General features: G+C 47.1%; 1 long non-coding RNA gene across 1 annotated transcript in view; it reads right to left on the bottom strand.

Moving 5' to 3' along the window:
• Window positions 1-5,942: 5,942 nt before the first annotated feature.
• The window catches only part of LOC144825135 (uncharacterized), a 30,245-nt gene continuing 23,400 nt past the window's right edge, over window positions 5,943-12,787 (bottom strand). Inside the window, exon 3 of the long non-coding RNA XR_013609296.1 lies at window positions 5,943-7,482. This is a non-coding gene — a long non-coding RNA (uncharacterized LOC144825135). The remainder of the gene's footprint in view (window positions 7,483-12,787) is intronic.

The raw sequence follows: 12,787 nt of genomic DNA, 5'->3' as shown, positions 1-12,787 counted from the left end.
CCCTTTGCCTCCCGGATCGCAGCCATTATGGCTGCCAGTGAGGGTTCTTCACCCTCCTCCTCCACAGTCTTAGCGGGCTTCAAGATGGCGTAATTATCCAACTTGTTGGTTTGGGTGGGGACCGCACCTCTGGGCTTTCCCATCTTCTCCGTGGGAATGGGTCTATAAGCAGTCCAACCTCCCCGACGGATCTGTTAATTAGGGTTCTCTCTGGATATCTCTTACCACTGTGTGGGTTCCTTGCGGGCCCTGCTGGTGCTCCCCACTGTCTCCTCAGGCCAGTAGCATTAGGTCCTGCATTCTGGGATCCAAACCTGGTCCAAAAATCTCCGGTCCTGGCCTGGTCCGAGCTGGGGGAACCGGGTCCGGTGATCCTGATTCCTCCACACCCACTACACATCTGATGCTCTGCTGGTTGATTGTGGCAGGGCGGGGTTACTAACCCAGGTCAATGGAGCCCTTTTCTTTTGGGAAAGTCACGTATGTGGCCTGTGTTGCTCCACCGCCTCCGTGCAGGCCGTGCACCACTGCTTGCAAACAGGCCATGCTGTTGACTGGCGCACATGGCCAGTCTCCAATTTCAGCCATGGGCCACCACTGTGCAGGCCCCGCACCACGACTTGTAAGTGGGCCGCGCTGTTTGCCTGGCAGTCCCGCTGCAGTTCAGGCCCAGCCCCAGATGTCAGCCGTGGGTCACCACTATACAGGCCTTCACCACTGCTTGTAAACGGGCCCACTGTAGTTCAAGCCCGGCCTCGGATTATGCCTGTGAGTCCCCCGCACCCTCGGGGTCAAGCGCCAAGCCCATAATTGTGTTGGCGGGCTCGGCCGCCTCGATTGGACTCCACTGCAGGTCCAAGCCTCGCCCGTCTGTCCGGGCACATCCTTCTGCCGGCCCACAAGCTCAGCACACTGCTCACCACCGTGGCCCGCCGGGTCGACAGTCAGTTCTGCATGCCTCGGCCGACCTCTGTCAAGACAGATTTGGAGTGGTGCTTTGGTGTTGCGTGGCCATCGCCTGAGGTCTCCGGCAATCTTCTGCACCGTGTCTCGTGGCGGGCTGGAATAACGAGGAAGGGTGCAGGGGAAACGTTCCCCGCCTCTCACAGCTCCCCAGCTATGTTCCCCAGGCGCAAGGAATTGGACGGATGTTCTGAGGTCCGTCCGGAGCTACACAACACTGCAGCCATCTTGGTCTGTGGTCAAATCACGCCCCCCCAGTGACATTGTTATAGGCATCAACATATTCTAACTTAAAATGGCACTTAGAGTTGCGGGACTCCTACTTCAGTAGAGTTGTACACCCAACCCAAAATTGCGCTACATTGCTACGCACTGCTCCTCCCAAAAAATAAACCAACGGATCAAAGCACTGAGCAGGAACTAAATGGCTCAAAAGATCGACACAGGATGTGATCCTCGACCAATCTTATTGATCCAACACGGCTGGCAAATGGTGTATCAAAATAATCCACACTCGTGGGTAAGGTTGCTATGATCCCCGTCGCCAAGTCGGCGATGCGACGAGCGCAAGATAAGAAGTTTTTAAATTTTTTTTAATTTAGCCTACCCCGTCATCTGTCGACTTATCCTCCTCACCCTGCCTCGCTCACCATTCTTACCTGTGCCGGCCGCCACTGCTGTATTATACCATTCGGAAACTGTAATACCTGAGTGGCATTTCAGTTTTTTAAATAAATGAGGTCACAATCTTTTTTCTTAATTAGAAGCAGCTTTACACAAGTTATTTTGTCATTCTCGGGTTTCGGACAAGACTCAAGTAATACATCTCAGCAATTGTGACATGCTGTTTTCCTGGCATTCTTGACTCTCTTGTTGGGATGATTGCAACTTCATCAGACAACATAGAAGCTTGTCATATTTAGAATTGCTAGAGCAGTTGAGCCCTAGGTTTTCCACAGGGATTGGGGTGTGATGACTCAAATCTTAATAACCTATTCCTATTGGTTGGTGTAGATAGACCTCTGTCCAAAAACCACCATTCTTTGCTATAATTATAATGTCTAACAAGCATTGGAAATGCAATAGGTCTCGCATCATTAGAGTTAGTGCTTTTAGAATTGTTTATGGGTTTTTGTTGTAAATCTTTAGCATTTTTGTTTCCTGTAGCCAATGGTAAAGAATTACAAATAAAAAAAGCCATAAACATTCCAAAAGGTTTGTCTTTTTTTTTTTTTTTAAATGGCGGTAAGGATGCCTGCGTGACCTGTTCAGCTTAATTAGTGGCCCCTTCAAAATCTGTAGCTTGAGGGTGGTGTAGGCGTGCGTTTGGTGCGCTTTTGTAAGAGGGGGTGGCCTAAACACGTCAAGAAAAAAAACACAGCCAGCAGCAGTGAAATAATGGAACACTCAGTGTAAAATGAGGTAAGCATGCCCACGCCTCCTGGGCAGGAGTAAAGCACGCATTCTCCCCTTCCAAGGGCTGTAATTAACCCCCCACCACCTGCCGCGCAGCTCAGTAAACAGCAATTAAGATAATCTCATCTTCCTGATTTAAACACCGGGCGCCGCTTGGTAACAGACGGCTGGCACGGGCGTGCCTGGGATCCGTGCCAGTTCTCGCCGTGTGCGCGACGGATCAGTGGCATGAGGGGGCGTGGAAGGACTGTGCGAAGTGTGACCCGAGCTGGCCGAGTTGCGTGTGAGGACGTCTGTGAAACAAAGAGCATTGCACAGAAACGGAAATGACGACATGGAATGTTTTGCTTTGAGCGCACAAGACTACGTTCAATAACTAACAGTAACCCATAACACTGGACTAACCTTGGGTTCTGGAGCTGCGTGCTGGCCAGCGTAAAGTGCCTCGACGCCTCACTAGGGGTAGTAAGCACTACATAAATACAATTACAATTTACTATGTAAGAGATCCAGCGTGCAATGGCTGCGAGGATCTGACACGAGGAGAATGCAATGAGAAATTGCCCCGGTGCGGTTGCTAAGGTGATGGCAGTGTTCTTTTGTTTTGTAACGCACTAGAAGGGGGGAGGAGAGTAGGAGGAGGAGGAGGGGGGAGGAGAGTAGGGGAGGCACGGCCTAGCGGCCGTGCAACAAAGAAGTGAGGGGGCGGAGCTGGGGGAGGCTGTGAGAGAGAGAGTGGGGAGGAGAGTAGGAGGAGGAGTGGGGAGGAGAGTAGGAGGAGGAGGGGGGAGGAGAGTAGGAGGAGGAGGGGGCCCAAAAGAGACAAGACGGAGGGAAGGCAGAGAAGGGGAGGGGGGAGGAGAAATGCGACACGGCGGGCAGGGGAGGGGGCGGAGCGGGGGGAGGGTGTGAAAGCAGCAGGGGCAGGCAGGCGGCTGGGGGCATGTGCACGCGCTTTTAAGCGCATGCGCATTGAGCTTGAATTTCACGGGCACTGCAAGGAATCGCCACGATTCCTTGCAAGTTGGTTAAAGATTGTTTAAGCCCCAATAGTCTCGCAAGCTCGATGCGCATGCGCATCGACAGGCGAGACCTAAAAATTCTGGGGCAGTGTGGCGGAGAGTGTGTTTGAATCTGAGGAAGGGGTCTATCTATTTAATCCATTTATTGAATTCTAGGGCCTAGGACAGTGGTTCCCAAACTTTTTCGACCCATGGCTCCCCTGACCTAATTGGCGTTGGCCGTGGCTCCCCACCATTTTTTTACCGGTGGGCGGGAGGGTGGGGGTGTAAGCACGACCTCGGGAATACTTCCTGTCAGCTTCCTAAAGTAATTGGGATGCAATGAAGGTATTATAATATTTGTAATAAAATAAAAAGATAACAGTGGTAGGCTTGTGGCCGGTTTCTTCTTCTAGCTCACGACCAAGAAAGCATCTTTGGAATGTGTGAGCATCCTTTAGTAAAATGGCCTGTATCCCAGAGTAGGGGGAATGTTAATGGGCTAGATCCCTGGCTTCGAGTGACCGCTGAGGTGACGCCTGTACTACTGGAATGAAGATTTTTTTTCTCTTTTTCACCTTCTGTCACCCCTAATTAGAAAGCCATAAATCTAACGCGCTGACCCACCAGAGCGTTCATGCACACTCTCCAGCCATGTCCTTGAAATAAGGGCACGATATATTCAATTTCAAAATGTAGGACGATGGAACGTTGCTTACATCTTTCAGAACTATTATATATGATTAGTTTCATTTTCAGTGTGTAAATTCAGTAACGTTTCCTTTTTACCAGTCATGATACTAGCCTTTGTATCCACCCCCTTTCTTCAGGTGCAGTCATTTTCAGAGATTGAGGCGCCTATAAGCGCGCCTGGTCCTACCTGAGTAAAATGAGTTAGGGGTGTGTGTTTGAGGCAGCTCTGCTGACAGTTTGCACGTGGAGCTGAATCTGAAGGGGCCACTTGCCTTTTATTTATTTATTTATTTATTTTTAACATTTGTTAAGCGCGAACAATTGCCCGCAGGCGTCTCGGCGCTGTACATTTGTTAGCTCTCCTGTGTAACTCTGTTGAATTTTTAGAGATTAAATAACCAAGTTTTCAGTTTCTTCCTTTATTATTTATTTATTTATTTAAAAGCTACAGACTCCTATTGCACCCAGGCCTAAAAGTTGGGGTTTTGAAGCCTCACAACTTCCCCCAGTTAAAGATGTAAAACGACACCCATTATTACAAACTCCTCAGGACACTTGATGATAGAGGTAGAGGTGAGCTGTCAGATTTTGGTTGTCAAACAGAATTTAAAGGCCCATATGTTCAGCAAGCCCGAGTTAAACTTTAACACACACTCCGTGGAGCCCGCCTTTTTACAGTAAAATGATTAATCAAACACCATGCCGATCTTCGGCACAACCTCCGTTTTACACCCGTATCACCAGCATTATTTTTGTGGAGACAATTTGTGTCAGACAACGGTACTCATGGCGTTTGATTAATAATTTTACTGTAAAAAGGCGGGCTGCACGGAGCGACTTAAAGTTAAAGCAGTCAAAGTCAAACACAAAACGGACCACACAGGAATCCCTCCCATGGCAACTTCAACACCAACGGCCCTAGTAATGTAACTAACCTTAGATGTGAAGGAGAGGCTCCCACGAGGCACGGCGGACAGCAACAACGCACCTGAAATGAGCTGCATGTAAAATGGAGACTAGGACTACGTCTGTGAAAGCACGTACGTCCAACGCGTATACGTAAGCACGTATCGCGCCAGTACTCTCGGGCCAAACCATTTTCCCAGATCATGCAGGAGGCACGTAATTTGCATTACAGCTGACACAAACTTCACTTTCCCACAAAGTGAGCGCGACGCCCCTGGCACCTCATAACGGCGCACCGGGGTGCCGTGGGGCACAGTTTGGGAACCACAGGCCTAGGATATGGTGCCCGTCTGTTAGAAATTGGGTTTTTGGTTGGCTAGGATATACAACTAAGCCAGGCAGAACCCACCACTCTAGTCAGGACATGTAAGTTACACACCAAATATAACGTGTGCTCACCCTCTGGTAGCTTGGTGGAAAGCAGTTAGGCTTATCATCAGAGGCAATGTATAAAGACATTGCTGAACTCACTCACACAGAAGCACAATGAACACACCACAATAGAGACTCCACACAGCATTACATAATATACATAGTATATTATACCTACAACAAGACAAAAATGACATGAATCATAAAGGCATACTATGCAAATACTGACATAGTGCTCGTTATCCTGGACATTGCAAGAATCCAAACAATATACATCATAAGTCTAGGCTTTCCTGTTTTCAGTTTCTATTTTTGGTCAATTCTAGTGGGGGTTTCTCAGTGTTTTCAAGTGATTTCAATACCTTAAAGAAACAGTGGTTATCAGTGTTTACACATTTTTGTGCCATTAAAAACAACAGAAACAGTGTTTTTCCGGTGTTTATGGAACATTTTGCTTTTATTATTGCTTGCTTTCTACACCGATAATGCATGGTATATAGACAGTGTATGTATAGTGTATTTAAGGTCCAAATACATTTTTGCAAAACAAACTTATTGTAGTACACCATACAATACTTCTTCAGTGAGTCTTTAGTCATGTGCACTCGCTTTTTCCATCCCATGTCAACTTTTTTTTCTGTGAAAAAGCCCTCAACATTGGCACTTGACACGGGCAATGCCAAAACAGCCAGTACACAATTTGCTAACTCTGGCCACTGAAATAGCTTTCCATGCCTATACTGGTGCACTTGAAGATTGCGATTCTCTGGGCAGGTTCTGCAGCATTTGCATTGAACTGGACGCATATGCCGTCCGAGTTATTGAAGCGGTCAAAAATGAAGCAGCACTTTTGAAACTACGGAGAAAATTCCCCTCTACAGAAGGGATCTAGAACTTGTACAGTGCACCACAGTGAGGGTTCATTGACTTCAAATGCCATGGTTGGTGAAGGGACATCTCTATGCCTCATTGCAAGCTATTTCTCATGCATTGTAAAATAAAAGTTCCTGAATTGCTCTTCAACATTGCTTTGTTTACCAAGTAGCAATCACTCTAACATAGAACCTGCTACAGCGCCAAAGTCACTAAAGGTGTTGCCAGCCTACTCTTAAGGAAATGTTTCACAGCTACACCAATCATGCTGAACACTTGGCAGACAAGGGTGTTTTCAGACTCAAGTTTTTTTATATCTAAGAATTCAGTAGAGTATACTTTTTTCACATCAATATCAATTTGCGACCAAAGATCCTCACATTTATTGCCTTTGGTATAATCACTCAGCAAACATTTTGCAAACGGTTGCCACATGGGTAATATGGCATGTGCAGCCCCTTGGAATGAGAACCATCAGCTAAGTAACACAGTTGAGATGACCCTTTCTTTGATTCCACACAAAGCACAAAATGATAAATATTTGCCTTTTAGTTCCTGCGCATTGCAAAACAGTGCACCAGAACGGACTAAAAAGTAAATAACATTCTTCATTAACTCTGAAGAATATAATGATGCTTTCAGCATACCATCTAACAAGTGGCAAGGATCTCTTATAGGGAAGCATTTCAGCTCAGGTATCGATTTTGACAGGTCATCACACAACTTTTTCATGTATGTAGCTGAATCACTGCAAGTACAAACAATATCACTCCAATCTTTGTTGAACTTGGAAAGAACCTTTTTTGCAGCAGCATCTCAAGTGACATGTTTATCCTGTCATATTTATACCACATGCTTGGCGATAGCACTCTTTTCACATATACTTGTCACTATACCTTGCATTGAAGTTTAAAGCCTGAGGTGTTTGCAAGTCACCTACTTAAAAAACGGACTCACTAGAAACTGGGCACTGATGTTTCAAGGGTTTTTACCCATTCTCTGTGGATACATGTGATGGTAGATATTAGTAAAGATTCTTATGAAACCAGACATTTTACCTATCAGTGAAAGAATAAAAAGCAGCCAAAATTTCAAATATGATTTTGATATTTCCTGATTCTCTACAGTTCATAAAATAATTAAACAAGACCTAAAACATGCTCCTAAACCGTCCATCTTCAGACCAAAGACCACAAAACTGCAAAAAGGAAGAATAAACAATATTTTAGTGACATCCCTCAACAACAAAAGTAAAGCAGAATAATATTAGCCAAGTCTTTCTTGCTGCCTGCTTGTATAACAAAGTTACATTGTATTGGCCCCTTCAGGAAGAAAAAAAACATGACTCTTTCACTCTTCTTTTCCTAACTTTCAATGGCATTTAATTTGTGGTTATGCAGGTGTTTTTCCAGTGTTTATATGTTTACTCTGGAGGGGGCTGTCCCCCTTTCGGTAGGGTTTTATCAGTTATTATAGGTTTAAACCTAAAACCGGACAGCCTCATTATAACATTCATTGCATGTAATGCCAGTTAGGTTAGAGGTAAAACACATAAATCAACAAATATCATCATAAGTACTTGGCTCAGAAAATATCACCATAAGTATAGGTTTCAGTGCACCTGCACTCCTACCACACTTTATATGGTCATCAGGCATCCCGCATAGGGCACCGGAGCACCTACTAACTGTAATACAGTCATTTCAGGCAGATTCCTCTGAATATTGCAAGTTCCAGTAACTCGCCGTGCTCAAGGGGCCACCGTAGAGGTCTCACCTCTTAAATCCACTATTGTATGAATGCCCTCCAGGTATGGCCTCACAGGGGACACACACACACTGCAGAGTTCAGCACGGAGATCTCGCCATGTCCCCCATGTGCAGCTACCCACGAGCACGCGGTTTAGCTGATAAACACACAGTGCAGCTCAGTCCCAAACTCTGGCTAGTTCAAAACCCTCCGGGACCACCATTTGGCCATAACAGGGCCGCCCGTGAAGGAGCGCAGGACGGCTTTACCCCTCTTCTGGGTAAGATCAGACAGTGCCCCCTCCAAGGGTAGACCACAGGAGAACAGTAACCTGCTAATCCGACTGTTGCAGGGCAGCGAAGGGCATTAGCGGATGGCCTCACTACCCATAACCACGCCGCAGGGGACCTCCCAAGAGGAGCATCTAGTGCAGTGTTGGGCTGTCAAGGCGGCACATGGCGCCTCCTCCACAGAGTTACTCTGTGCCCTACAGGCCCCTCCCTGGGCCTGCCCTTGCTGCTGTGGTGTCTCTCTCCTGCAGGAGAGGGTGGTGCTTAGGGGAAAGGTATGCTGGAGGCCCGTGCTGCTTCAAGGCAAGAGAGCCTTTGGCAAGAGTGCCCGCACCTCAGACTACCACTGATTGAAGTGCTCCACATGCGATGTCGGGAAATGATGTGCTCACCACACACTGGTTGACAGAAAGAAGCATTCAATCACAGCTCCTAGCCAAAGTGTGGCTGTGGCACTCACAAAGTGGTACACAGAGGAAATCTTTGATGTCTCTGAGATTTTACAACAAACAGGGGGCAAGTCCACAAGCTCTTGGAGACATTGGGGCACAGAGAGGAAGGCAGGCAGGAGGCCAGCACATATGGCAGATTGCAGACTGGTAGTCCCTCCAGCAGCCCCAGCACAGCAGGCCAGCACAGCGAAGCAGGTAGTCCAAATGGCAGTTTCTCCTGGCAGCACATCAGTCCTCTGGCAATGCAAAGTTGGCAGAGTCAGCAGCATCTGGTTACAAGTCCCACGCAGTGTCTTAAAATCATGAGGTCAGAGCCCCTGGACTTATACTCAATAAGGGCCATATGTGTCATCCTCACCATTTGCGATTTCTAAATAGCGAATTTTAAGGAATCGCTATTTAGAAATCGCAAAACGGTATGTATGTAGGAATTCGCTTATTTTTAGCGATTCCTACACATTCCTAAATTGAGATTAGCAAATTGCTAATCGCAATTTTCCCATTCATTTCTATGGGCCAGGAGGCCCTTAGGAATGAAGGGGATATTTGCGATAAGCAATTTGCTAATCGCAAATTGCGAATATTTTCAAGGGTGCAGGAGTGTCACAAGTACACCCTGCTGCACCCCTGAAAATGACATGTGTGGGCATATGGGGCACATACATGCCCTAAGGGCATGTATGAGCGTCATATGCCACCTTTGAATTTTAAATAAATTGCTTTTTCAAAAGAATTCGCAACTTACCACCAACTAGAAGTTGGTGGTAATTTGCGAATCCTTATGGGCATTTTTGCCTTGATTTTTCTTTGATACATTGCATTTAAGGAATCGCAAAAGTTGCGACTCCTTAAGTGCAATCGCAAAATAAGGAATGGCAAATTTAGCAATTCCTTATTTTGATGCAAAAATGTTTGATACATTCCATTTATCAAATTAGCATTCGCAAAGGCCGAAATTCTGCGAATTTCGGCCTTTGCGAATGCTAATTTGCTTGATACATATGGCCCTAAGTCTTTGATTAAGAGGTGACTTTAAAGAAATCCGTAGAGGTGCTCTACAATCACTTTCAAACCAGCTCTGGCTCCAGATGATCAGTAGGAGGTAAATCAGCCCTTTGTGTGAGGACAGGACACAACTTATACAAATGTAAAGAGTAAACGACCGCTCCCTCGCCCAGCCCAGGAAGGCTATCAGCATGCAGAGCAACAATTGTTACTTACCTGTAAACAGGTGGTTCTCCAGTATTGGTGTCTTTCATAGATTCACATGCTTGAATAGTCCCCGTCGTCGAAGTGGGAGTCCCACGGTAAATAAAATAGCAATAATGCTAAATATATATATATATATATATATATATATATATATATATATGAAAACATAATACATAATAAAAGAAGAGGAAATACAACTGAAAACCTCCAAAACGATTCCTACATAGGAATGCATGGTAAAGAGAAAAACTACTTGTAACACACTAGTGTCATTATGTTAGTCCAAAGTACAGCCAATCAGGCGCAAGCACCCTCTAGAACCTTCTCCTCAGAAGCTCAAGCCCTCAGATTTTCGTAGCACCAAGAGACCCAGAGTGCATGAGGAGAAGAGAGCCTCTGAGGGGAGGAGGGTGGGTCGCATGTGAATCTATGAAAGACACCAATACTGGAGAACCACCTGTTTACAGGTAAGTAACAATTGTTCTTCTCCAGTATTAGGGGTGTCTTTCATAGATTCACATGCTTGAATAGAATAGAAAGCAGTAACCTCCGTAGAGCTGACATTGCTAGGCACATATGGAAAAAGCCAAATACAGTAATAATACAGTCATGTAAACATCATTAGCAATCACAGAAAAAACACTAAGGAGGGGGGAACAGAGGCTCACCTTATTTGAAAAGATGACGAAGCAATGCCTGTCCCACTGCGGTATCCGCTTCATTGATGGTATCCAAACAGTAATGTTTGGTGAAGGTGTGCCTGCTGGACCATGTCGCTGCACGGCAAATCTGATGAAGAGGCACACCAGCAAACAAGGCGGTGGATGAAGACATCGCCCTCGTAGAATGAGCCCTCACTGAAGACTGCAATGGTTTGCCAGCTTGTTGATGGCAGAAGGTAATGGCTGAAGAAAGCCAACGGGCAATTGTTGGTTTGGAAACTGGATGCCCCTTACGCAGACGTCCGTAAGCAATGAACAGTTGATCGGACTTGCGGAAGGAGGCAGTTCTGGCAATGTAAAATTGAAGGCATCGTTTGATGTCCAAAGAATGCAAGCGCTGCTCCGCCGGAGACATTGGGTCCGGAAATAAAGTTCGTAGGAACACAGGCTCATTCAGATGAAAGTCCGTAGGCACTTTAGGTAGGAAAGAGGGGTTGGTGCGAAGCGCCACGCCATTAGGTTTGAACTGTAGATAAGGTGGCTTAACAGTGAAAGCGTGATGGTCGCTCACGCGAGAAGATGAAGTCAAAGCCAAAAGCAGCGCAACCTTCCAGGTGAGGAATTTGATATCCGCCTTAGGGATAGGCTCAAATGGTGACTTCATAAGTTGAGATAGGACAACATTGAGGTGCCATGATGGAGGAGGGCGCCGAACAGGTGGGAACTTTCGGAAGAGCCCTTTGAAGAATTGACGTATGACTCTGGACGAACAAAGGGAGGAAGAGCCATCGTGTCGGAAACAAGAGATTGCAGCTAGGAAAACTCTCAGGGTAGCATGTGAAAGTCCTGACTGAGCGAGACTTAAGAAGAACGGAAGAAGTTGCTCCGGAGTGGAATGGATGGGATGGACATTAGCTGCCACGCACCAATGACAGAATCTCTTCCACTTAAGTTTGTAAGTTTTGATGGTAGACGGAGCCCTAGCATGAGCAAGGATGTCCCTGCATTCCTGAGATATGTTCAAGTCTGCGAATTCAAGGTGCTCAGGTTCCATGCCGACAATTGTAGCATGGAGGGGTCCGGATGGCACACTTGGCCCCTGTCCATCGTCAGGAGGTCTGGAGGGGAACGCAGAGGAATGGGCTCGCACTGGGACAGCAGAAGCAATTCCGAAAACCATGCCTGTCTGGGCCAACGAGGTGCGATCAATAGGATGTGGCAGGGCTGCCTCCGCATCTTCCACAGCACCCGCGGTACTAACAGAATCCGCGGAAAAGCGTAAGCGAATAGATCGCACCAATCGATCAAAACGGCATTTCCGCACGACCCGGGGTGGGGATGCCAACTTGCGTAGGACGGGCATTTTCGATTCTCCGGTGTTGCAAAGAGGTCTAGAGCTGGGCAACCCCATCGGTGGAACACAAGATCCAGAGTCGGCTGGTGCAGTTCCCATTCGTGTGTTGAGGAAGTGGACATGCTTAGAGAGTCCGCCAGAATGTTGGACACGCCCGGCAGATGGACAGCTGTCAAGGTGATCTGATGACGAAGAGCCCAATCCCAGATCGACTTGGGCCAAGCGAGACAGGTGTGGAGACTTGGTCTCTCCCTGTTTGTTCATGTAGTGCATGCTGGTGGTATTGTCCGTTTGGATAAGCACTGACTCTCCGTGAACTACAGGAAGGAAAGACTTGAGCGCTAGGAAGATCGCCATCAACTCTAGCCTGTTGATATGCCACGTGCGTTGGGGCGGAGTCCACTTGCCTTTGATGGATAGGCCTTGGAGATGAGCGCTCCACCCCTCCAGAGAGGCATCCGTCGTGAGCGTGAGATCTGGTGCGTGAACGAGGAACGACGTCCCTGTCTCCAGATTGGTGGGTTGCGCCCACCAAAGCAAGCTTCTTCGCATGCGGGCTGTGACAGCAACTAGGTCGTTGAAGGACCCGGAGACCTGGCGCCACTGTAAGTCCAGTTCCTCCTGAATGGGACGGGTTCGCAATCTGCAATTTGGGATCAGTGCGATACAAGATGATGCCATCCCCAAAAACGACTTTAACGTCCGAACAGAAACGGACTGTCTTTTTCGAATGAGGGAGACCAGACGAAGGATCTTCTGTCGCCGCTCGTGCGAGACGAACGCT

This window comes from Lissotriton helveticus, chromosome 3_1 (assembly GCF_964261635.1).
Source record: "Lissotriton helveticus chromosome 3_1, aLisHel1.1, whole genome shotgun sequence".
Taxonomy (NCBI): domain Eukaryota; kingdom Metazoa; phylum Chordata; class Amphibia; order Caudata; family Salamandridae; genus Lissotriton; species Lissotriton helveticus.
The sequence above is the reverse complement of the archived record's forward strand: the minus strand, read 5'-3'. Positions and strand labels throughout refer to the sequence as shown.